The 21,946-nt window shown below is 49.9% G+C and overlaps 1 protein-coding gene across 2 annotated transcripts in view; it reads left to right on the top strand.

Annotated features, from left to right (window-relative positions):
- The window catches only part of Shb (SH2 domain containing adaptor protein B), a 114,812-nt gene that overhangs the window by 25,214 nt on the left and 67,652 nt on the right, over nt 1–21,946 (top strand). The gene's annotated exons all lie outside the window — the stretch shown is intronic.

The following is a 21,946-nucleotide window of genomic DNA, read 5'->3' as shown; positions in this document are numbered from 1 at the left end:
GTCAAAAGACAGGCAGTAGGCTGAGGCAAGAAGGAGTCCAGGGGTCAGGCAGGCCTGCTGCTCTTCTTTGTGACCCTGGGTATGATTCTTAGCCTCTCTGAGCCCATTTCCTGTTTTACAGAATTCAGTTTTCGTGTTCTCTCTGTCAGGCCCTGCATTAGATGCAGAGATCACAAAGGTATTAAAAGATTTGCCCTGTTGGCACTCAAGCCTGGAGGTCCCCTCAAGTATGATGCCCATGTGCACATCTTGTCTCTGGCCATCAGCCTCTGGCTAGGAGAACACCTAGAACAAGGCCTGCATGTCTGAGGCTGAGATGTCAGGGGGAGCACAAGGCAGCCAGCCTGGCTCAGGCTGCAGAGAGACAAGGCTTCTGGGAGATGTACTGAGTTTTCTAAACATAGTTTATTTGATTAAAAAAAAAACCGAAACCAAAAAACACGTACAGCTTGTCAGGAGTTAGTGATAGTAGAGCCAGACTTTTTAAAAAAAATCCTGTTAAGTGTATGACAGAATGTGAAAATTCACTTCTCTATCTGAGGCGCTGCTGTGTCACTGTCGTTTGTGAACTGTTGTCTGTCCCCTGGCTAGACTGTGAACCCGAGGGTCCAGGATTCTGACCCATTCTGCTTTGTGTCTAGAGCCCAGCATGGGCTCTGTGCTGGTGGGGGGGGGTAGTGTGGAGCAGCAGATGGAGCTGTGGACTCACGTCGCATGTACTGGAGGGGTGCCTTGGAACACAGTATTAATGTGGCCTTGGGTCTGGAATGATGGCATCCCCAGTCAAGCCCTTGCTGCTGCCCAACACTGAACGTGGGCGCTGTTCTTATCCTGGCTGGGTGGGGGAAGAAACTAAGGCCTTCAGAGGTTGAGGGACTTCTCAGGGTGGTGCCGCTAGGATTTGAACTCGGAGGTTTGTCTTCAGAACTCTGCTGTGGGGACCAGGGAGATGTGAGCGTGTAGTAACGTGAGCAGCTATCATCCCAGGAGAGCACAATGGGGACTGGACGCCACTGGAAGATGCTGGAGGCTCGGCATAAGGAGGATGGGGGATACTATTCCAGGGCCCCAGGAAAAAGACACTTCCTTTGGAACTGGTCCCTTAGCAGTTGGTCTGTAATACAACCTAACAGAGTCCTGGAAGCTGGCTGTTTCCTGTTCAGCAGGCTGTTGGCCTCTTGTTTGGGTCCATTGGCAGATGTCATGAGGTATCAGGGTTGTTTGCAGAATAGAGTTTGGCCTGGCTGGGATAGTGTGTGGTGCTGGATAGTGTGTGGACACTCAGGGATAGTGTCCCTGAGCTGTGTGGGTCACACTACTCTTCACCCTCGCTGGGTCTGTTCTGCCTTCCTGAGGTCAGTGGAACCAGGCCCTTTGGCCATGGTAGAGTCCCTTCAAGAGTAGGACGCCAGGGTTTTCCTGCTGGAACTCCTTTCTCTGCAGACATTGAGGTCATCTCTCAGAGACCGCCCAACCTCAGCCAAGTTCTTGCAGCATTTCCAAGGCCCTGGGGGTTCCTTGTGCTGAGTCCTGCGTGGGCAGAGCTCTGGGCAGGCAGCACGTTTTGGCAGGTCTTTGGTGGTGTCATTGGAGAAAAGCTTCCTATGGCTGTGTGCTCATTAGGACTGAAGAGACCCAGTTTTTACAGCCTTCTTTTGTTCCTCCCAGATGCTAATAAACAGTTACAAACTTTGGTTAAATGCTGCTTCTGGAAAGAAAGAGGGATGTTTGGGAGAATTCTGTTCCCATGGTATTTTTAGGTCATCATGAGGGGAGTGGCTCCTGTATTGGGGTGGGGTGGCACAAACATGGCTGATGTTTTTCTGGGGTCCTCAGCTTCCTGGGGTGGAGGGACATGGCCAGGAAGACTCTTGTGTTCCAAGCTCCACCCATCTGTATCTGCTCTGTGCAAGGGGAAGGTTCTGGGCTGCCATTCTGCAAGTCCAGATTCCCTGCCTCTTGACTCATCGTGGGACCTTGAGCAAATCACTTCCCCTGGGTTTGTGAAATCATGGGATTAATAGTGAGGTGTTTGCACAGGTCTGTTATTACTGGGGATTCTCAGTCTTGGATATTTATGCCAAAGCTTCCAGAGAGCTTTTAGAAAACATGGGCCCCAGGTCCTGCCTGGTAGCACTTAAGTCATAATATCTGGTAGAAAACTTCAGAGCAGAGATTGGACCAAGGGTAGGTCGATCTGGGGCTGCTTTTGTTCTTACTTTGCTGTGTCCTTCATGACTGGTAACTGAGTAGTTTAGCACCATGGGAACCTCACACTTTACCCCACAGGAAGCCCAAAGCTTTACTATTTAGTTCTTCAGAGAACAGGTGTGCTCACTTCTCAGGTCCATCCCTGAGACCCTGAGCTGTCTGGTTTCTCTATATATCGTAGACATTACAAAATTCCAGGACACAGGGCTTTTGGGAGCTTCGGTGCCTCTCCCATAGCACCCAGCCTTTCTGATGCTGCTGGCACCCTCCCTGAAGCTACATCTAGAGACACTGGGCCTAGTCTCATGCCCTTCATCTCCCCTTAACCTGTATCAGCGATCCTGTTCCCAATACCATGCTTCACAGTGCTGTGGAGATCTCAGGAGGAGCATAGAGCTTACAGTGTCAGAAGATAGCAGTCTAGGTGTTTCTGTGTGCCAGTCCTAGCCACTCTGTGCTTGGAGTCCTCCATGGCAGAGAGCTTGCTGCTTCAAAGAGCACCTTGTTCTGTGTGGAACAGCTGTCAGGTCATCCTGAAATTGAGTCAAAATATTTCTCATACCTTGTGTGTATTGGTGCTCATCCCGTCCTTTCTGACCCCACAGAACACTTTTGTGTCCTGTTGTAGGGATTAGGTATTCATCCGGCAGCCCCCACACATCAGATCCTCTCCAGAGTACATTCCTTGGTTCCTCCTCCACTGATGTGCGTGAGGCAGAATCCAGATGTCATATTGTGATGGCTCCTAACGAAAGAGCAAGGTCCAGAGGGAAAGTGCTTCTTCCAGGGACCTCTTGTTCTGTGGAGAGAATTGAGGGCGATGTCCCCTTTGGGGTAGAAGTCCCCAAGTGAACACAGCTTGAAATCAGGTCTGCTTTGGGCCACATCTGTTATAACACTTGAATTGCACTGTCCCTTTAATAAAGGTGTCTCAAGTAGCTGGGGCCCTGGGTGTGGCACACATGTCGAAGCTCTTGTCCACCAAAGAGCCCTAGGTCCTCCTGGCTTGCTACCAGGAAAGAGGTGAATACTTGACTCCCTCCCTCAGCAGATGGGGAGTGTGGTCATGAGAGCGCTTCCTGGGCCTTGGTTTTATGACATCATTGGGAACAAGGTTAATATTTAATGGTGAAGGGTGAGCCCTGTTATTACCGGAGCTCATTCATCATCAGCAGAACTTGTTATACCTGTTAGTGCCTTGGTGTTGGGAGTTCGTGAATGGGAATTCAGTTTCTCTTCAAAGCCTGAACCACCGCTCCCTTCCCAAGTGCAGGAGGTGGTATAGGAGAGGTGTCAGGACTTCACAGTGGACTCTTACAAGGAGGAAAAGCCCCTTCCTGCTTCACTCGGCAAGAAAGCCCCCTCAAGTCCGTCTACAGGCTAAGAGGCTCAGACTGTGACTAGGCATTTTAAGCCATCTGTTGTTCTCATTGCCCACTGGTCGGAGGGTGCCGGCAAAAGCGTTTCGGAGACGTTTCTCACTAAGCCACTGTATTGTCTGAGCCCCTCCAAAATGGCTGTGCCCACAGGGAGACCTGTGGCTACTCCAGGTCATTTGTACAACTCCCAGTGAATGGGCAAGCAGGCTCCCATCAGGGTGCTTGGGCTCATCTGTCTCCTTGGAGAGTGCTGCTTTTGAGTCATTGCTTGGTCCTCTCAGGCCCACTTGTTCCTCTGAACTTCCACTGGCACCTTTAGAATCTAACAGCCTCCACTACAAAAATGGATACCTGCCTTTTTAACCCAGCTGGTTCAAACCTTAGCACCAAGAACAGTGAGTTGAATCTACCTTAACGTTGTTCTCTTCTCTTGGTGGCTCTAAAAAGAAAATGTAGTTTCCTTCTTCCTTTTATTAAAAGCACAGGATAGCAAAAGCTAGCTGGAATACCTTTCCAGCAAGTTGGGAAGCCGAGGGCGCCCTGAGTGAGTGTGTAAGACGTGAATGACGTTTGTTGCAGTGCTACTCACCAAGTGTCTTGAACCTGGGATTTGACCTGATTGGAGCGGCCAGGGAATAAAGGAAGAATAGACTCATGTGTAGAAAAGCTGAGCATTCTGGCTCTGGAGGAGCAGCACCAACTTCACAACAAGTAGGAACCTCAGAACTTTGATTTTTGTGCAGCACTGAGGGAGTGGGTTAACTCGTCTCCATTGAAGGTCCCTGTGGGGGAGCAGTTTCAGACGGCAGACATGGGGAGGAGGAAGCTGCGGTTCCTTGGTTTTGCACACACTACCAACATTAGTGCTTGAACCACAAGAGGGTTTGCCATTTTGCTTCACCTGAGCCATACAGGGAAGGCTTTACCATTTGCAAGGGTTGGAGGCATTGGGATCCTTGATAGGGCTGTGTGTGCCAAACATTGCACACTCACTCAGGGTTTCCTTGGCTCCCCACTCAGGGAGGGAAGCAAGCTCCTAGTTTCCTTCTCTCTTGTTCAGATGATGTTTTTGTGTGCCAAGGTTTGGGGATCAAGAGAGAGGATTCAAGGACCTCTCTCACCAGACACTGTGGTCAGAACAGTGCTTGCATTCATTGCCGCTAAGGATGAGGACTGTGCCAGTGTACTACTTTGGGTGGGGCTTTGGGGTTCCTAGGCAGGATGAGGGTGAGTGTGAGGATGGAGGGAGCTGAGAGCTAGAAGCCTGTTAGCACAGGCCTCAGGAGGAAGCCCTGCTTCCCAAGGTGTGGCCCCAGCAGGTGACAGGTGTGTAGTCAGTCCCAAGGGCGTCTGTCTGAGGAAGAGAGACTTCCAGTCCTGGCTGACTGAGGGAGTGTCAGGTGGCCCTTGCCCAGGGTTGGCACATCTGAGCCAAATTGGCAAAGCTTCCTCCACTTCCTGTCAAACCTTTCTTTGGAGATTTCCTGTTGCTGGGAAGAAGTGGGTGGCAGCACTGGGGGTGAGGCACTGGCTCTGAGGTTAGGATGGTAAACTAAGATGTTATCTGAAAGCCCAGGGCCAAGAGCCTGGCATGTGTTGGGCACTCCCTCAGCAGTACTCCATGGCCGATTCATCCTGAGCCAGTTCTCATCCTCAGTGTATAGGTTCCTTCAAGGTCTGGTCTATGCCCTGTGTCCTGGCACCAGCGGTTTGGAGTTTCTGCGATCTGAACCCACTAAGTCATGCCTGCTCTCAGTAGAGAGGAAGTAGGCGGTGGATCACAGACATCTAGGGGAGTGCTTTATCAACAAGGGACCTTCCCTTTTCCAGCTCCCAATTTATCTAGCAGCAGTGCTTTTTTTTTTTTTTAAATGATAAGTCTGGTATTCCGTTCAGCATAGCTTTGCCTCTGTTTAAGGATGAGCTGTTTCCTGTAGCTGGTGAGTTACGACTGTTTGGGAAGCAGATTTTATGATGTCCATTAATAAATAAGAGCTGTTCTGGGCCTGGAGCTCAGTACTGTGGTGGCGTTTTCTAGAGATGGTTCAGAGGTGGTCTAGGAGAAGTCCTGGGGGTGGGCAGATGGGGAAAGGATTGGCCTAGGCCACGACCTCAGGGAGCCACACATACACATCACTGTGGAATGCACGCAGGTGATTGATTTGTTGTAATGCTTCCCAAAGGCTTGGTGCTTTAGTGGAACCACAGGTTGGGGAGATTTATTTTGGTTTGTGTTTTGTTTTTGTTCATTTTAAAATGACATCTGTCCTACTGATGGGCAAACTAAGACACCGGTCTTGTAACTTAGCAAATGCTGCCAAGCTGGGGAGCAGAGGACATGGTGGCTCACACCTTTAATCCCAGCACTCAGGGAGGCAGAGGCAGGCAGAGGCAGGCAGATTGCTGTGAGTTCAAGGCCAACCTGGTCTACAAAGTAAGTCCAGGACAGCCAAGGCTACACAGAGAAACCCTGTCTTGTGAAAACAAACAAAATAAAAAAAGAATTTGAGCCTCAGGTGCTCCATGGAAATTTCTGGATGTGGAAGACAGAATCAGCAACATGCAAGGGCCAACCCCTCCTAAAATAATGTAAATACCATCATTCAAAAAAATTACTGAAAACTGGGAATATAGCTGAGAGATACAGCCCATGCATAAAACTTTTGAGGCCCTGCGTTCAATCCCTCACACTGGAAGAAAAGAATTTTCAAATTGGTGATAGCAAGACACAGCAGGTATGGGGCCTGTGTGACAGCACAAGCCATATGTCAGGGACCATAAATGTCAAAGCCTCTTATAAATAAAATCCTATAGTACTTAGCCAAGAAATGAAGTATATTGAACCAGCCTTTTAGACACCCAAGATCCCCCAGAGAACATTTCCTCTGCTCTCTGCTCCCTGTAGACCTGCAGCTTAAGGTTGGAAAGAAGCCACAGGGGAAACTGTAGAGACAACGCCTCTGGTAGGGCTCTGTGTTTATGTGGCCTGCAGTACCTGCCCTATGGCTCTATATCTCTGGGGAGCCTGACTCCTCATTCTGGGCAGTCTCTTAAGAATTTGCTCAGAATCCCAGAGGCAGCTTGATTATGGATAGTGGTGTCCCCTTTCCACGGTGAAGAAGCCATAAATGGCAGGATCAAAGAAGTGACCAGAGCAAGGGAGAAACAAATAGGAATTCCAGGGTGGTATGCCTGGTGTTCTTCTAGTTCAGTTGGGATGAACTGACCTCAAAGGCCTTCTTGACTCCTGTCAATCTCTCTCCAAGGGGCCCTCCCTGCCTCCCTTCTGGTATTTTCCATCTCTGCTTCAGGGTTCTTATTGTTGTTGCCTTCTTAGAACACAGCCAGCTGCCCAGCTGACCCTGCAGCCCAGTTTTCCTAGGCACTTTCTCTTTTTTACATTTCCCTGTCCTCTCAAAAGTGTCTTCTCCCAAATAACACTGCTTGCATGGCAGTCCCTGATGAAAGGTCTGTGTCTGGGGACGTTCACACAGGCCTGTGGCCTGTGAGGGAAGAGGATGGCATTCTTTATCCTCCAGGGCCCTTGCCATGCCAGTACAGTGTGCTGGGCATAATGACAAGAAGATAGCATTACTCTTAAAGTAAATCAGCATTTACTGAGCATTCACTATTAAGCTGAACATAATTGGGAATCTCAGATGTGGTGGTAGTTGTGTATGGTGCTGTGTGTCTGTTGGGGGAGGGCAGCTCTTTATTGCTGCCTGTGCCTAACGATGCCCTGCTCTGCCTCTGGGCTTGGACAGGAGCTGTGCATGAATCATCCTAATGGGCTCTGTTCGGAGAGAAATGACCCTTTACTTGGTCATTTCTGCGACTTATTGGAATGCACCCTGTGTACCCAGGAGCTGCACCAGGCCAGCAGCCTTTCCCCTTTCTGGTAGCTTCGGGACAGAGGGGATGACTGGAGACACGGGATCCGCTTGGCGACTTCTCTCATGGGGCATGGATGCCGGGTTTGGAAGGTACTACCTTGCACTGGACAGACTTCCAGGCACTGCTGTTCATACCTTCCCTGTGAGCATACTGGGAGTTATGACTTCCTGGGGCCTGCACTCACCATGAGAAAGCCTCTCTGGCATTTCTGGTCTTTCCTTGTGAGGGGAGTGGTGGTAGTGGGCTGTGCCTATCAGGAACAGGAAAATCCCCTGGAAGCTGGGTAGTGTTTATTTGGAAGTAGACAGCTTATAAATACCACTATCATGTAGTAGGTTGGCCCAGCATGATGGAGGCTGTTAGGGAGATGACCGTGGCTGTGTCTCTTACCCTTCGGGTTTAGAAGGTCTGCTTTTGTTACCTTCTTGAGAGTTTTGCTTGCCTCCCTCTGGCTGCATGGAAGCCTCGTTGCTCCTGGTCCATATGGAGAGGGCTGGCTCAGGTGACCTTGGCAAAGCTGTTAGCTCTGCCCGCTGTCTTTTTATGGGAGGAGGCTAAGACAGAAGGGAGCCATCCACCCCCTACATCCTTAGCTCTTTGGGCGAAAAGTGACAGCCCTACTTTGATTTTGTGGACCAGAGTATTGGACTGTGCTTGCTTTCCCCCACCCCCCTTTCTCCCATCCCCTTGTCCCCCAACCCCAGCCTCCCAAGCCTGGGAGGAAGGATCTTCTGATAGGTTGGCCCAGCATGGTGGAGGCTGCTAGGGAGAACTAGGGAACTATAGTCAGATAAAACACATAGACCCTGCCCAGCCTGGTGTCCACCTCCAACAGAGAGCTTTCTACGACTGGGGGAGGGAGGAGCTTCCTAAAAGGTGGTTGTGGTGATCCATTCATCCATCCATCCATCCATCCATCCATCCATCCATCCATTTATTTATTTACTTACTTACTTACTTTTGAGGCAAGGTTTCTCTGTATAGCCTTGACTGTCCTTGAACTCACAGAGATCCATCTTCCTCTTCCTCCTGATTGCTGGGATCAAAGGTGTGCGCCACCACTAACCAGCGGTGAGATTTCTTTGAAAAAATTATTGATGATTTTAAAAGAAAAACAAACTATAGAAATCGCAGAAATGATGTGGACTTGAAAGTTAGGAAACGGGCTTGGTTACCTGTTCTGGCATTGACCTTGGTTAGTTCATCCCCTCTCTGGGACTTCCATCTTCAGTGGATTCCTGGTTTCTAAACTGGACAGTGGCTTTTTTTTTCTTTAGGTAGTGGCATATGTAAAGCCTGTAAGGTTTCCTTTGTGCAAATCTTACACAAGAGTTAAGACCCAATATACTAACCAGACCACCTCCTTGTGTTCTCTCGGGAGTGTGAAACATGGCTGGGTGATAGGTGAGTCTGTCCTGAGGGAGATGTCCAGAGACCCTGGCAGCCAGCAGTTGGGAAGCTCTGGGATTGGGTTATTGAATTCACAATAGAACCCTTACTATAGAGAGATGCCGGCAGGCCTGTCCCTAATTTTGAGTGAGTTTCTGTGTTTAACAGGGTTGGGCCCGGCTATTCTCCAGCCTCCTACCCAGATTAACAGCCTGGTTAGAGGGTGCTAAGCAGAAAGAGGGTAGTGCGGGTTTGTGAGAGGGAGGAAGGGCTGTGAGTGGGCCTGACAGGAGGCAGCAGAGGCTGGTTTGGAATGTCTTTTTTTTCCTGACAAGCTGGAACCTGCAGGCGTCTAGGCAGGCAGCTGTGGCTATGCCAGAGACAGGACTAGAAGGTAGGAGACCGGGGCATGCATCTGTTCTCCTCGCCTCCTGATGTGGGACAGGTGTGGACAGTCAGTAACAGGACATCGTGGTAGAATGCCAAACCAAAAGGTACTTGCAGGCCTTGAGGGAGGCAGAGCTCAGCTTAGGATAGATGGTAGCACCCTGCCTGACAGAATCATGCAATCAAATTGAGGACTAAGCACTCAGCGGGTACCCTTCTGTGAGGAAAGGGAGTCCTCGGGTGTGGAGAGCTCCAGACCGAGTCAGATCTTGAGAGGAAGAAAGGGAGTCCATTCTAAAAGCCGAGCTGAAGACTACCCTCCCACCTTCTTATTTCCAGGAGCCGTGGCTGATTGCATGAATGCAGCTAATTACTCTTTCCCAAATTAATTTCCTTACTGTGTCAGAAATGATTTATTGGCGTGCCTATACCGGGGTTTGGTCTACGCTAGCCAGACCTCAAGAGGACGTGGGGCGGCAAGGGCATTTGCTTACATATCTGCATGGGGTGTCACAGCTGGGCCTGTGGACATGTAGGCCTGTATACAGGGTGGCCGTTGGGTGCACACTGCACAGCCAAGGGTAGCCTTGAACCTCTGGAGGTTTGCTACAGTTGTAGGGGTCGCCAAGGGAGAGAAGAAAGGCTTGTTCCTCAAGGCTTTCTTTTTGAGGGTTAGTAAGAACTATGACAGCTCTTGTCGTGCTTAATTACTGTCATTTACTTTGTGTAGTTTCTGGGGCTTTGAGCTGTGTTGGAGGGGTTCCCAAGTCTTCGTTTTGGCTTCTCTTGGGCTGAGGTCCTGTCTTCAGGTTTTTGGCCCACCCGTGTTTATTGGTCCTGTGCGCGCACACAGAAGGTGCCTCCTGATTTTGAGTAAGCATCAGCCTTTTCTTCATAAGTACTGGCACATCCCAGAATCATCTTACTTGCTCCTTACAATGCCTCCGTGAAGCTGAGAAGAAAACCACTCTGTCCCAGCTCCCAGGGGAACTCCAGAATACAGAGAAATAAAGTAGTAGGTTGCCTACAGCTACCCAGATCTGGTTAGCGGCGCCTGGTCCAGAGTGCTGCTTGTTTGAACTGCCACTGCTCAACCATGTCCTTCGTCTCGATGCATCTGTCTGGGTGGCCCCAAGCAGGTACATTTCAGCCCCACTGCCCTGGCAGGGGCTCCAGTGGATGCCAGGCCGGCCAGGTCCTGGATCACAGTGGGTCCCAAAGCCTGTCTGTCTCCTAAGGGGTCACAGAACCCTCTTACTACCGTGAGAATGTAATGCTTCCTCTGATTGTGCTCATCTTCAGGGAGGCCTATTGCGCCCCAAATGACAAAGTATCATGGCCTGTTGTGGATTGGTTTCTGATATATAAACATGTTTTTTGTTATAATCCCAAGTGGAGGATTTTAGTTTGTCCACACCTGTTAATTGTCTCATGCAGAGCGTAGTCTTTGCCATCTGGAATTAGTTGAATTCTGAGGACTTTGAGGGGCATAAATATGGTAGTCCAGAGGAAGAAGGTGGTGGTAGCTTGGAGGAGACAGACTAAGAATGCTTGTTGTACTTGCTGGTTTGTCCTGCTGCTGTTTACTCGCTACCTGGACTTCTGGATTTCCTGACAGTGAACATTTTTATTGCCCCCAAAAGAACCCTATGACTCTACCCAGCAGGAAGAAGCAAAAAGGGCTACATCCCTTTCCCCTTACAATCTTCTTTATCCCCTACCTGGGGTTAAGACTTTGGAAGAGATGTATAAGTTTTAAGGAACCCCGCCACACACACAAAGTAGCATTTGAAAAATTAGTGCCCACAGGTGGCGGGTAACATGGGGCACCATTTGATGTTGATACTTTTTATACATGGGGGGGAGGGTTCTTATACCTCTTCCTCCCTTCTTCATCCCAATCCCTTCCAACATCCTAACACCAGATAAGAGAGAGAAAGGGTTAGTGGGAGAAGAGACGAAGTTCTCTAGCTGCTTCCTGCTGGATAGGGTTGTCAGGTTCTTTATGGAATAATCCAGTTTTTGTTTCAGGAGATCTCCAACTTCTAGTCACAGTGCATCAACAGCAGTTGAGAGCAGCATGGAGGAAGCACCAGCAGCCTTCTTTCTCAGAACTTCCTCTCTCTCTCTACCCTGGCATTTATTCCCTCTCCAGAGTCCTCAGATTTAAACTATCTGCACCTGGCAAAAGGCCCCTCTCAGAGCCTGCAATAGGCAAATAGGTTGCTGCTGTGGACCATCTGAATCAGTCCCATATCCCACACCTGGGATCAAAATGAAACCATGTTTACAGCCACAACAGTGACCCCTGAACTTAAAGCTCCCAAGCTAGCTAAAGAGCCCAAGGCCATGCTTGTGGTGCCCCACCCCCACCATCCATCAGTGAGTGGCAGGCCCTGTCACGTTGTACTGTGTGCACTGTGCATCTTTAGCCAGGTGAGTTACCGTAGAGCCAGCTCCTGATGGCCATCCACTTGCCACCTCATTACAGCAAAAAGCGCGCGTCTGTTTTCAGTGTTGGGCAAAGTAGGAGAGGTATTGGTTTGGAATGGATCTGAGGTTCACTGTGTACCTATAATATACTTTGTGGATTGTGTAAACATTGGGTTTCCTCAGTTTTCTAGAAATCCATGGCCTCAAACTGTTACTGAAGCTAAGGTCAGTGTTAGTGGTGAGCCAGTGAGAGATGGTATGACTGGGACCATGATGGCAGACTCGAGTGTCTTCATGGGGAGTAAACAGAAAAATGGCATGGCAAGTCTGGGCCATTATGGATGCTACCACTTCACTTCCCAGGGATGGGAAAGCAGCATAGAAACTCCTGCAAGCCCACAGCTGAACTGGAACTTATGTACTACCAGTTCCCAGAAGCAGGAGGTACCTCAGAGTGACTGGCAGGTGGGAGCTGTCTGTGGAGCAGTGGGCACGGGATGGTGCATGGGTCCTATTCTTAGAAGATGGCAGCTGCTCTCTTCTCTTTGTTGGCAAGTTGGAGCTAGGATGTGTGCATGTTGAGAGCCTGTTAGACAAGACTGAAAAGCACCTGAACAGTGAGCCTTGTGGCCTTTTCTGGTCTTTGAACCTTGCTGAGTGGGGAGGGGACAGGACGGGGAGCTTGTCTGGTGAACCCTCTACTCTGCACAGGTCATGTTGCTGAGTTGGAACCAGCTCTCAAGATTGCCCATGATGCCTTGCCTTCTGAATTTAAAGTGGTTCTTGGACCACAGACGAAGGCATGTTGGGTCAGCTCTCGCTCCCGCTGCCCCTCAGGGTGAGCAGGAGAGCCACAGTTGCTTAACTTCATGAGCAGGGCTGGGAAACCTCAGGGAAAAGTGAAATTCCAGATCGTGACTGGAAGTTTGCCTTCAGACTAGTGGCGGAGGGGCCTGGCTGCCTTTTGATCCCTGATAAGAATCACCTGGGTTGCTTGTTAAATACACAGACTGTTGAGGCCCGGAGTCTGTTGTCTTAACAATCATTCCAGGCCATTTCTGTCTTCAGACAGGTTTGCGGAAGCAGTCTGTCTGCTGTTCCAAAAATAGCCTGTGGTAGAAGAGTTTGTAGCAAGTTTGGGTTTGCATGTCACAGGCTGTAGTAAGTCCTCCTTGCTTCCCGCTTTGACTCTCTCCCCACACCTGTCAGTCTAGGGACCACCTCCGCCCTGACTTTTTCTCCAGCTGGTCAGTTCAGGTCCCTGTTTTTGTTGTTGTTGTTTGTTTGTTTTTCCCATGAAGAGATATATTGTGTTTTGGATCCCATCTTGACTCCTTCCTTTCAGGGTAAGCAAGTCATGGAGAACGCTGTCAGAGCGTGGATAGATATTTTCAGGATCTGCAGTGTGGGATGAGATGGCCTGCTTAGCAGCTCCCTGTTGATGAATATAGAGGTTTTGTGGTATTTGTCATTGTTACTTATTTCAGTGAGCATCTTTGCCCAGGTTCCCATGTACACATTTAGGAATAAATACTGAGATGTAAAATTGCTGTGTCAGACTGTGTGCATTTGGGGATTTTCATCGAGTCTGCTAAAAGCTACCCCACCGAGTGTCCCAGTTCTCCATACGGGGACAGCGAAAACACTCACCCTGGCATGTGGAAGAGGAGCTACGTGGCAACGCCCACCTTCCTCTAGCGCTTCCCTTGGGGATGGGCAGGAAGACTGCTTCCTATCACACAGCTAATCCTCACGGTAAACACAGCAAGCTCTGACTGCTGGAAAAGACTGAGTTCTACCCACAGCATGTATACTACACAGGGGCCTGTAGAGCCCGCACCCAACATGTAGGGAGCCCAGAGAGCCACAGTGAGGGTTCTGAGTATGGTGGATTCTAAATCCCAGTGTGGAAAAGAGGCTTTGTGGGCTGGTCCAGGGGGTTTTGTGTTATGAGCTTGTGAAAATCCTTTAGGGCCTGTGAGGTGACCTGGGATCACCCATGTTTGAAAGCTCCCATCCTAGTGGAGAGAGAGCCAAAGGAAGAGATGGCCTGGCCCCCTGCCCTGTTGCTACATCAAAGCCCCTTACTGTAGAGACTGTTATGATCTGAGCAACGGATGCCATAAAGTCACACTGTGTGACAGATTTCATGTGGGAGGTTTATTGGTGGAGGGTATACAGAGGCTGCCTGGGGAGAGGGTGGAGGGAAAAAGAGAGGGGAAGGGAAGGGGCTGGCCTCTGTAAGGGGATGAAGCCCATGGCGGGGGAGAGGGGACATGGTGACAGTGGGAATGTGTGTCCCTGCTGTCACTGGATCCCTGGAGCAGGCACCCCAAGCAGTGGAGATCCCTTTTGTTTATTACAATACAAAAGAGGAGGACCTGGAAGGGGTGACTGTGAGGTGGGGATAAGGACGGAGAGATATTTAGATTACTTACTGCTGTCTGTGGCCATCATCATCACTGGAGCATTGTTCATCCTCACCATCAGGGCATACTTGGTAGTTGTGAGCCTCAGGCTCTGTGGCTCCTGGTTGGTAGTCCTGTAACAGTAACTTAGAATTTTACTTAGAATTACTTAGAATTTTTTTTTTTTTTAAATTTGTCCTTGGAGAAATGCTGAGAAGAAACTGATAAAGCAGGGCACAATTAGTATAAACAGAAAACTGAGAATAGGGATCAGGAAGGGCGATGTCCACTTCCATGTGGTGTTTTCAGAGACCTTGAGATTGGAGTCATTGAGTTATTCTTTATGTTTTTGGAGATCTATTTGGAGTTGTTGGATTTAGTTTTTTACCGTACCCGATTGGTTGGTAGTGGTGCAGCATTGTCTGTTTCTCTTGGAGAACGTGGCAAAGGCCATCTTTTTCAGCCATCAGACGGTCTAGTTTGTGAATACCACCACAGCCTGGGAGTCACTCTGTCCATGAAAAGTGAGTATGGGTTGGGCAACCTGCTGCAGGAGAAAAACTGATGATACAAGGTTAGGGAAGCCGTCAGTCCTGCTGTCCCGTTGGTGACACCTGCAGTCACTCCTGCAACAGGCAGGAGGATCAAGATTTAAACGGCCCTTTCACTATGCTGGGCAGCTGTTGAGTCCACAGCCGGGAAAGGTAGGAACTCTTAACCATGCTTCACCCCCAATGTGGGAAGTTACAGACGCCTGGCCAACCAGCAGATAGGTGATGGGAGGCTTGAGGGCGGAAGGGCACTGGGGCTGGAATGAGGTAGCGAGAGGTATGGTTTTGTTGCAGTCTGGGGGGTTTAAAATGCCAATCTAGAATGTGTCCCATATGCTTGAAAACAGTTCGCCATGCCAAAGAAGGTGATATAAAAAGGTAGGGAGTCGTGGCAACACCAGGCTCAGGGCAATTGCTGAATAGCGAGGTAAGGTTATTTGGCAAGAGGAGAAGCTGTAAGTGGCAGTCGTGACCTAGTCCCAGAAGGGACTAGTAATCTCCAAAGCAGCCATCTTGGGAGGCAATAAGGAGCCAATAGGAGGAGGAAAGAGTCTGAAGCAGGAGACAGGTTTGCATTAGTGGAGGGGATGTTAAAGAGACAGTGACCTTGGACGAGTGTTTAATTACCTCTCTACTTCCCATATCTCTAGGGGTTGTATAATATTTTCTCTGGGTATTAATTGTGCTTACCAGGTGTCTGGAGTTGAAGTGAGGGTAGAGTTTACCAACAGTGCCATTTCCCACCTGGGATTCCATGGGTCTCAGATATAGAAGTAGAAAATCTTACCTTGTAGATTTTGAGGAGAAAATCAGGGCGAGATTTAATGAGTGGTAAATAGTATTGCCAAGACCAGTATGGGCAGCCTTCATATCTGTCTGGCTACTCTTTACAATAACCTTCTGCCTGATCAAAGAGGAGGCCGACAATTAAATGAAGAGGAGGTGGACAAAGGGGTGGATAGGAATTTTAATTGGCTTCTGACAACCTGCTATAGAGCAATTTCCCGACCCTATGTGGAGGGACAGTTTGTTATAAGCGAGGGTTTCTTGAACCTTGACTCTCCATATGTAAGAGTTACCCTGGACAGAAGCCAACAAGAGAGAAGAGAGGAAGAATGTATATCTATCTGGTCTGGTAGAGTTGAGCAGGGCTGCTGGGGTGAGGCCTTACTCTTCTGGAACTGGGGACAGGGTGGTTGATCTCAGCATCCTCTGAAGCTTAAGGAAGCAGGGTCCTGATGGGGTTGATGTAGGAAGGGAAGTTATCTTGAGGTGGGGGAATAAGGGCTTGAGGTGGGGTAGGTGAGTCCTGTGAGGGAGGCTTTCAAGCTTAGTAGCATGGGAGTCACAGAATTACCTCGAAGGAGCCCTGCCATTTAGGGTAAAGGGAGAGGGATGTTGGCCTGTAGTGGAGAGAAGGACCTGATCTCTAATGTTGATGTGGGAGGACATGAGTTAAGTGTGTGGCCAGAGTGGACTGTGGTCAGTAAAGTTCCAGAGAAGGGAGCGGAGATGACAGGGTAGGGAGGAGAGTAGGTGGTCAGGGAGAGGGGAGGGTTTGGGTAAAAGACTGGGAATCAGAGCCAGAGCCGGTTGTCAGTACATGAGCTCAAACAGGGATACGGAAGTAGGTCACTTAGGGAGGGCCTGTAGCCTGAAAAGGGCCAGCGGGCAGGAGCTTTACCCAGTCAAGGTGAGGTTCTTGTGACAGGTTGACAAGGGTGTTTTTTAAGGAGCAGTTAGTTCATTCTCTTCGCTGAGGACTTCGGGTGATACGGGACATGAGAATACTAAGGAATGTTGAGGGCTTTAGATATGATTTGGGAAATATGAGAGGTGAATTCAGGACCATTGTCCAACTGGAAAGAGGTGGGAATTCTAAATTGAGGACTGATCTTTTGTTGGTGGTGGGGAAATGCCTCCACCCGCCCTGAGAAGGGTCCACCAAGACCAGGAGGTACCTAACACGTTTGACTGTGGGCATGTGTGTAAAGTCAAGTTGCCACTCCGTTCTGGGGAGAGAGCCTCTAGCCTGGCGAGTGGGAAAAGGGGCTGCAGTATCTAAAGTTGGGGTCTGACATCTGAGATTTTACAAGAGACAGTAATAAACACAGATCCTCAGGCTTAAGCTGCGGCTGGGTTTTAACAAAGTGAGACAAGGCTTGGCTATTAAGATGAAAGAGCTGGTGCAGATAGGACAGAATTTGACGAGTGGCAGGGGATGACAGTGAGGATGTGAATTATGGTGCAAGCTGTTCTGTGGTGGGTGAGAAGAATCTGGGCCTCCAAGGGCCCACAGCTCTAGCTGCCTCGACGGCTCAGTTATTTCCCTTAGAGATGATGGAATTGTCATTCTGGTAGGACTGACATGGACAATTGCAGTAGCCACAGGGAGATGGGAGGCTTTTAGCATGACCATAATTTGGTTATTATGCATTGGTTATTAATCCTCCTCCACCTGAGAGGCTGACAAAAGAAATGATGTGTTGGAACCAGTAGCTTGGGTGGCTAGGAGAAGGAGAGGGGCTACTGCTGAGCTTAGGGTCAGCCGAATGGAGGGAGGAAAGGAAATAGAGGCTTCCATTAAGGGGATGGCACAGGTTGGCACCTCTAGGAAAGAATGAGTGAGAGGAACACCTCTGAAAATGCAGTTGAGTAGTGGGGTCTGGCAAGGCTGCTAAGGCTGTCCCCCCTACCCGGACAATAAGGAAATGAGGAAAGGTGGGTCCCCAAAACTAGGTCAGGACTGAGTAAGTGGCCCTGGTATCCAGGAGAAAGGAGATAGGTTGCCCTGATACCATAATGACTATGCAGGGTTTCCTGTAGAGATGACAGTGGTCTGGCCAAGGGAGCTCGGGGTTCAGTTGTCCATGGCCAGGCCTAGGAGATCTGCTGGAGGGCAGTCTGGGAGTGATGTTCCTGTGCCACAAGGGAAATGGAGGCAATCAACAGCCAATGTCCCTCTTGATGGCACTTTGGATAGTGCCTTGCAGGCATTAGACAGGCCTCCTGAGCCGGAAGAGGCAGAGGAGCCTGGGCAGTTGCCGAAGCTGGTTGAAAGGCCTTGACCAGCATTTGGTATTTTTGCTGTGGGCTTTTTCATCTCTTCCATGGTACACTTCTTCAAGGCCAGCACTAAGACCCCTGCCTGAGGGTTAGGGGTCCTCTCTCCAAGTATGTAAGCTCGGCCCTTATTGTTGGGGGAGCTCTTGAAAGGAAAAAGGTCATGAGAAGCTGTTTACCCACTCTGGATTTTCAGGGTCTAGAGTAGTATAATGTGAGAGGGCCTTTGTAAGGCGGTCTAGGAATTGAGACGGATTTAAGGGCAGCCTTACAGAGCCAGGTGGCAGGTTATAAACTGATCCCTAGCTAGAATGCCTCCTGGGGAATTGTAGTCCCACTGGGGATCCTATTCAGGGACCCTCTCAGTCCCAGCTAGGTGTCCTGCATTCATTTGTCTTATTTTATCTTCATGTGTTCTAGCCTGTTCTCAAATTTGCCTGCACTCCTCGGGGAGTGTAGGCTGTTAGTTAGAATCATATATGTGTCATGGAAGTTGAGACTATAGGATTGGTTAATATGTTGGACTTTTTTAATGAAAGTAGAGGAGTTAGAGGTATAGGACACCCCCCCCCCCATTTGAGAGAGTTTACTTAATGAAAAGGGGACATGTACCTGGACCAGAGCGTCTACCCCAGCAGCTTCCAGTAAAGGTTTTGACCAGGTGGGAAGAGACATTCTCATTGTGGAATGGGAGCAAGTAGGAAGAGGACTAAAGGCTGCTGGTGGGGTGAAAGTGGGTGCCAAAGTAGGATAGTTAAAGCAGCCTGTTGCTGGAGAGGGAGAAGAGAAGCCAGAGAAGGAGAGGGAGCTATGGGTTGGAGCTGTTATGGAGGGGTTTGTTAGCAGGATAGAGGGTAGTGGAGGTTTCTTCTGGTTGAGACTTCATAGTGAGAAGTAGCTGAGTAGAGGGGGATAAGAAATGCAGTAGTTGTAAAAGTCCTTTATAATAAACGGATTTAAGTTGCCATCAGGCAGCCATTTGCGTTCGCTATCCAAAAGGTATCGGGGCCAAGTTTGGCGCTGAATGTGTATGAGTTTAGAAATCCAATGGTCTGAGGTTCTTCAAAAGGCATGGGGGGGGGGGGCTTAAAGGTTCTGTGAAAGACATAGTTCCCATGGGTGAGGATGGGAGTGACAGGCCTGAGCCTAAGGCATCCCAAGGACATGGGGAGGGCTGAAATGAGAAGGTACAAACTGACCAGTAAGTCGTTACAAAACTGGCCAGGGACCAGAGCTAAAAGCACAAACAGATGCCACCCTGTACTGGGATGGGGGCGGGGGAACTGTGCTGATAGAGAAAACCAAGCCTCTCCCAAGGGAGAAGGCCAGCAGTGGGGACCGGCCAAGAGGGTCAGCTGTAGCCTTCAAGACTGGCTGGGCCACCTCCATCTCCAAGAATATTAGCGGGGTGCCGGACAATCAGCGGTCAGTCAGTCCCCTGGATCCAGGGAAACGTTTACGCCGACTAGGATAGGAGTACTTACTATTCTCCTCAGTGTTGCATGGTGCACCCAGGCATTGGTTAGCTGGAAAGTGAGCTTGTTGCAGCTGGACTGGAAATAGCATTTTGGGGTGCGACTTCGACCCACAAACTGGAGCACAGGCACCAGGAGAGCCTGTGGAGTCACGGCCCCAAATGTTGTGATCTCAGTGACAGACGCCGTAAAGTCACACCATGTGACAGATCTCATGTGGGGGAGGTGGAAGGAAGAGTGGGCAGAGGAGGGGCTGAAGGTGTGTGACTTGGGTGACAGTGGGACTGTGTTGCACCTTGGCATATCCTGCTGTTGCCGGGTCCCTGGGACAGGGGCCCCGGCGGTAGAGAGCCTGCTTGCTAACAGAGACCAGTGGCCCTGCTTCCCAAGCGTGATGCTGTGTGGTCAGGTAGCCTGCGGAGAAATGCTGGTCCCCACGGTTGAACTGCTCATTTAGGTTTCCACCACCTTTCTGCTACCTGGAGCATTCTCAAGGAAAGCGGTTCCAGCGTTCCCACATCTGTGGAAAGCCACTCATTTACGACAGCCTTTGGGCACGTCTCCTGCCCCCAGCTCCACCAGGACCAGTCCCAGCAGCGGTGTGCTGTCTGCTAACCTGTCATACCACCCAGTCTCTGTGGCCAGGGGCTTACGGCTGTTCACAAGAGGCCCTGCCACCTCCTGCTTGCTCCACTTCCTAACACCTGGTTAAAATTTTACTTCCAACTAAGACGTGATTTGCGTAAGGTTGACCGGTCAGCCTGTGTTTGCCAAGTTTCAGGTTGCTTAAACCTTCATTTCCCTCCCCTCCACCACTTTGAAGTTCAAAAGCAAATTGATTAAATATACATTTTAGGAACTTCCCGATTTGCTTCTTAAACTGACAGAATTCTAAACTTTTTTTTTTTTTTTTAAACGGAAGGATTTCCAGCTGTCAGCAGGTATAACTGGAACCACATGTCATCAGAGACTAAGGGGTTTTCCTGGTTTTTAGGATTCTTATTGAAAAGGAAGTAAGCAGGGCAGGCAGCTGGGGGCCCATGACAGCCAGCCTGAGCACAGATCTCATTTTAATTAGAAAATATAGATAGCACCTGCTTTATCACAGGCCTCCCAGTACTCCTATCCCAAGGCGAACAAAGATTTGGTTTATATCCCACGAGCCTTAGTGTTTGCAAATTACAGAGCGCTTCTGAGAGGGCCTGGAATGCTGATTGCCGAGACTGCAGCCAGGCTAGGCGCCGCCACCTTACCCCACCCATGGTCCCCCGCAGAAACCCCAAATAATCTTGTTTTCTTGGGAAACATTCCCCCCCCCCCTTTCACTGCAGACAGAGGAGGGTTTTCACGTTGCAAAGACAAAGGAGGAGTATAGGGCCGGAACAGCAAATATTAGATGTCACCTGCAGCAGCTGTGGTCTCTTGAGCTCAAAGCTCTGCCCAAAAGACCCGAATCTGAACTGTGTCGGCTGACGGTACTTCCCATCCGTGACTCTTAATGTATTCTGCAAATGGTAGAGTGCAAATATCAAATGAAAGACAGAGCGAGCCTAGCTCTCCCCAAACCTCTTTCCTGGCTTGGTGTCCTGTGAGCTCTTGCAGTGGCCGGAAAGGCACTGATCGCTGTATCCTCATCTGGAGGAGCCCCTGGGACCAGAGCGTGACCTGGCTTCTTCTCCCCCAGTGCTGGGTGCTGGAGGCCTAGGTCTTCCATGATGGATGTGCTTCTAGTTTAGTGATCAGGGACAAGTGTTTGCTGCCCCTCTGCAGGCATCACATTCCAGGCAGGTGGTGGTCACTGTACCTCCTGCCAGGGCTACTGCCACGGGCTGCCATTCACCAGGCAGATGCAGGGCCTTTTCCCTTTCCCCGGTTCACAGACCTTGCAGATGCCTTGCATTCCAGGAGCCCAGTGAGAAGAGCGGCTCCTGTGGTTTCTAATTAAACCCACAATTTAAATAACAATCCAGAAAGGGGGGTGCTAACCTCCTCCCTCCCCGGGGCAGCAGCTGGGAGACTGAGGACTTATTTGCCCATTGCTAGACACCTGACCCGCCGGGTGAGGGGGAAGGGCTCCTGAAGTTTAGGGTGAGGCTGAGAGGGGGCGGTTCATGTCCTTTTCTTTTGTTGTGAGGACTAGGGAGTCATTAATGAGAGAGGAGGTGCTGTGTTCTCCTGAAGTCTTCACTTAAAAATTGTCACCCTTCACCAGGAAGTGTGGAGTCACCTGTAGAGCGGCAGAATTGCAGAGATGCCGATATGCGCATTCCGCAGAGACCTCGCCCAGCCCAAGAGCTGCCCTGGTGACTCATTCTTCCTCTCATTCGGCAAAGGGCTGGCAGGGCTCTGGCTGGCTGCCGAGTGAGGGCACTAGGATAGGCCTTGTGAGTGAGGATCTGGGGGCACTGCTGCCCACCCTGGACCTCAGTGGCCCATCAGCTAAAGAAGGGTCTGCTGGCCTTTGGGCTCCAGGGCTCATTTATTTTGACCCCGGTGGCTGTACATTGCTGAGTTTAGTGTTTTCCTTTGGCCTGTCTGTGGCCACACTCATCTTTTATAGTGTGTTGATCTCACCAAATTGTTGTGTGATGATCCACAGCATGATTGTGTTCCAGATTTGGAGGAAAATGGGATGCTGAGTGCGACTATCCTCGGCTGAGGCCTTGTGCTTAAGCCAGCACCAACAGCCTGCCAGCATTTCTAGGCTTTCTGTCATCTCCCAACCTTTTCTCCGTTGCTGTTCAGTTAAACCTAGT

This window comes from Psammomys obesus, unplaced genomic scaffold (genome assembly GCF_907164565.1).
Source record: "Psammomys obesus unplaced genomic scaffold, mPsaObe1.curated_primary_1811, whole genome shotgun sequence".
Classification (NCBI taxonomy): Eukaryota; Metazoa; Chordata; class Mammalia; order Rodentia; family Muridae; genus Psammomys; species Psammomys obesus.
This window is presented reverse-complemented; position numbering and strand designations above follow the sequence as displayed.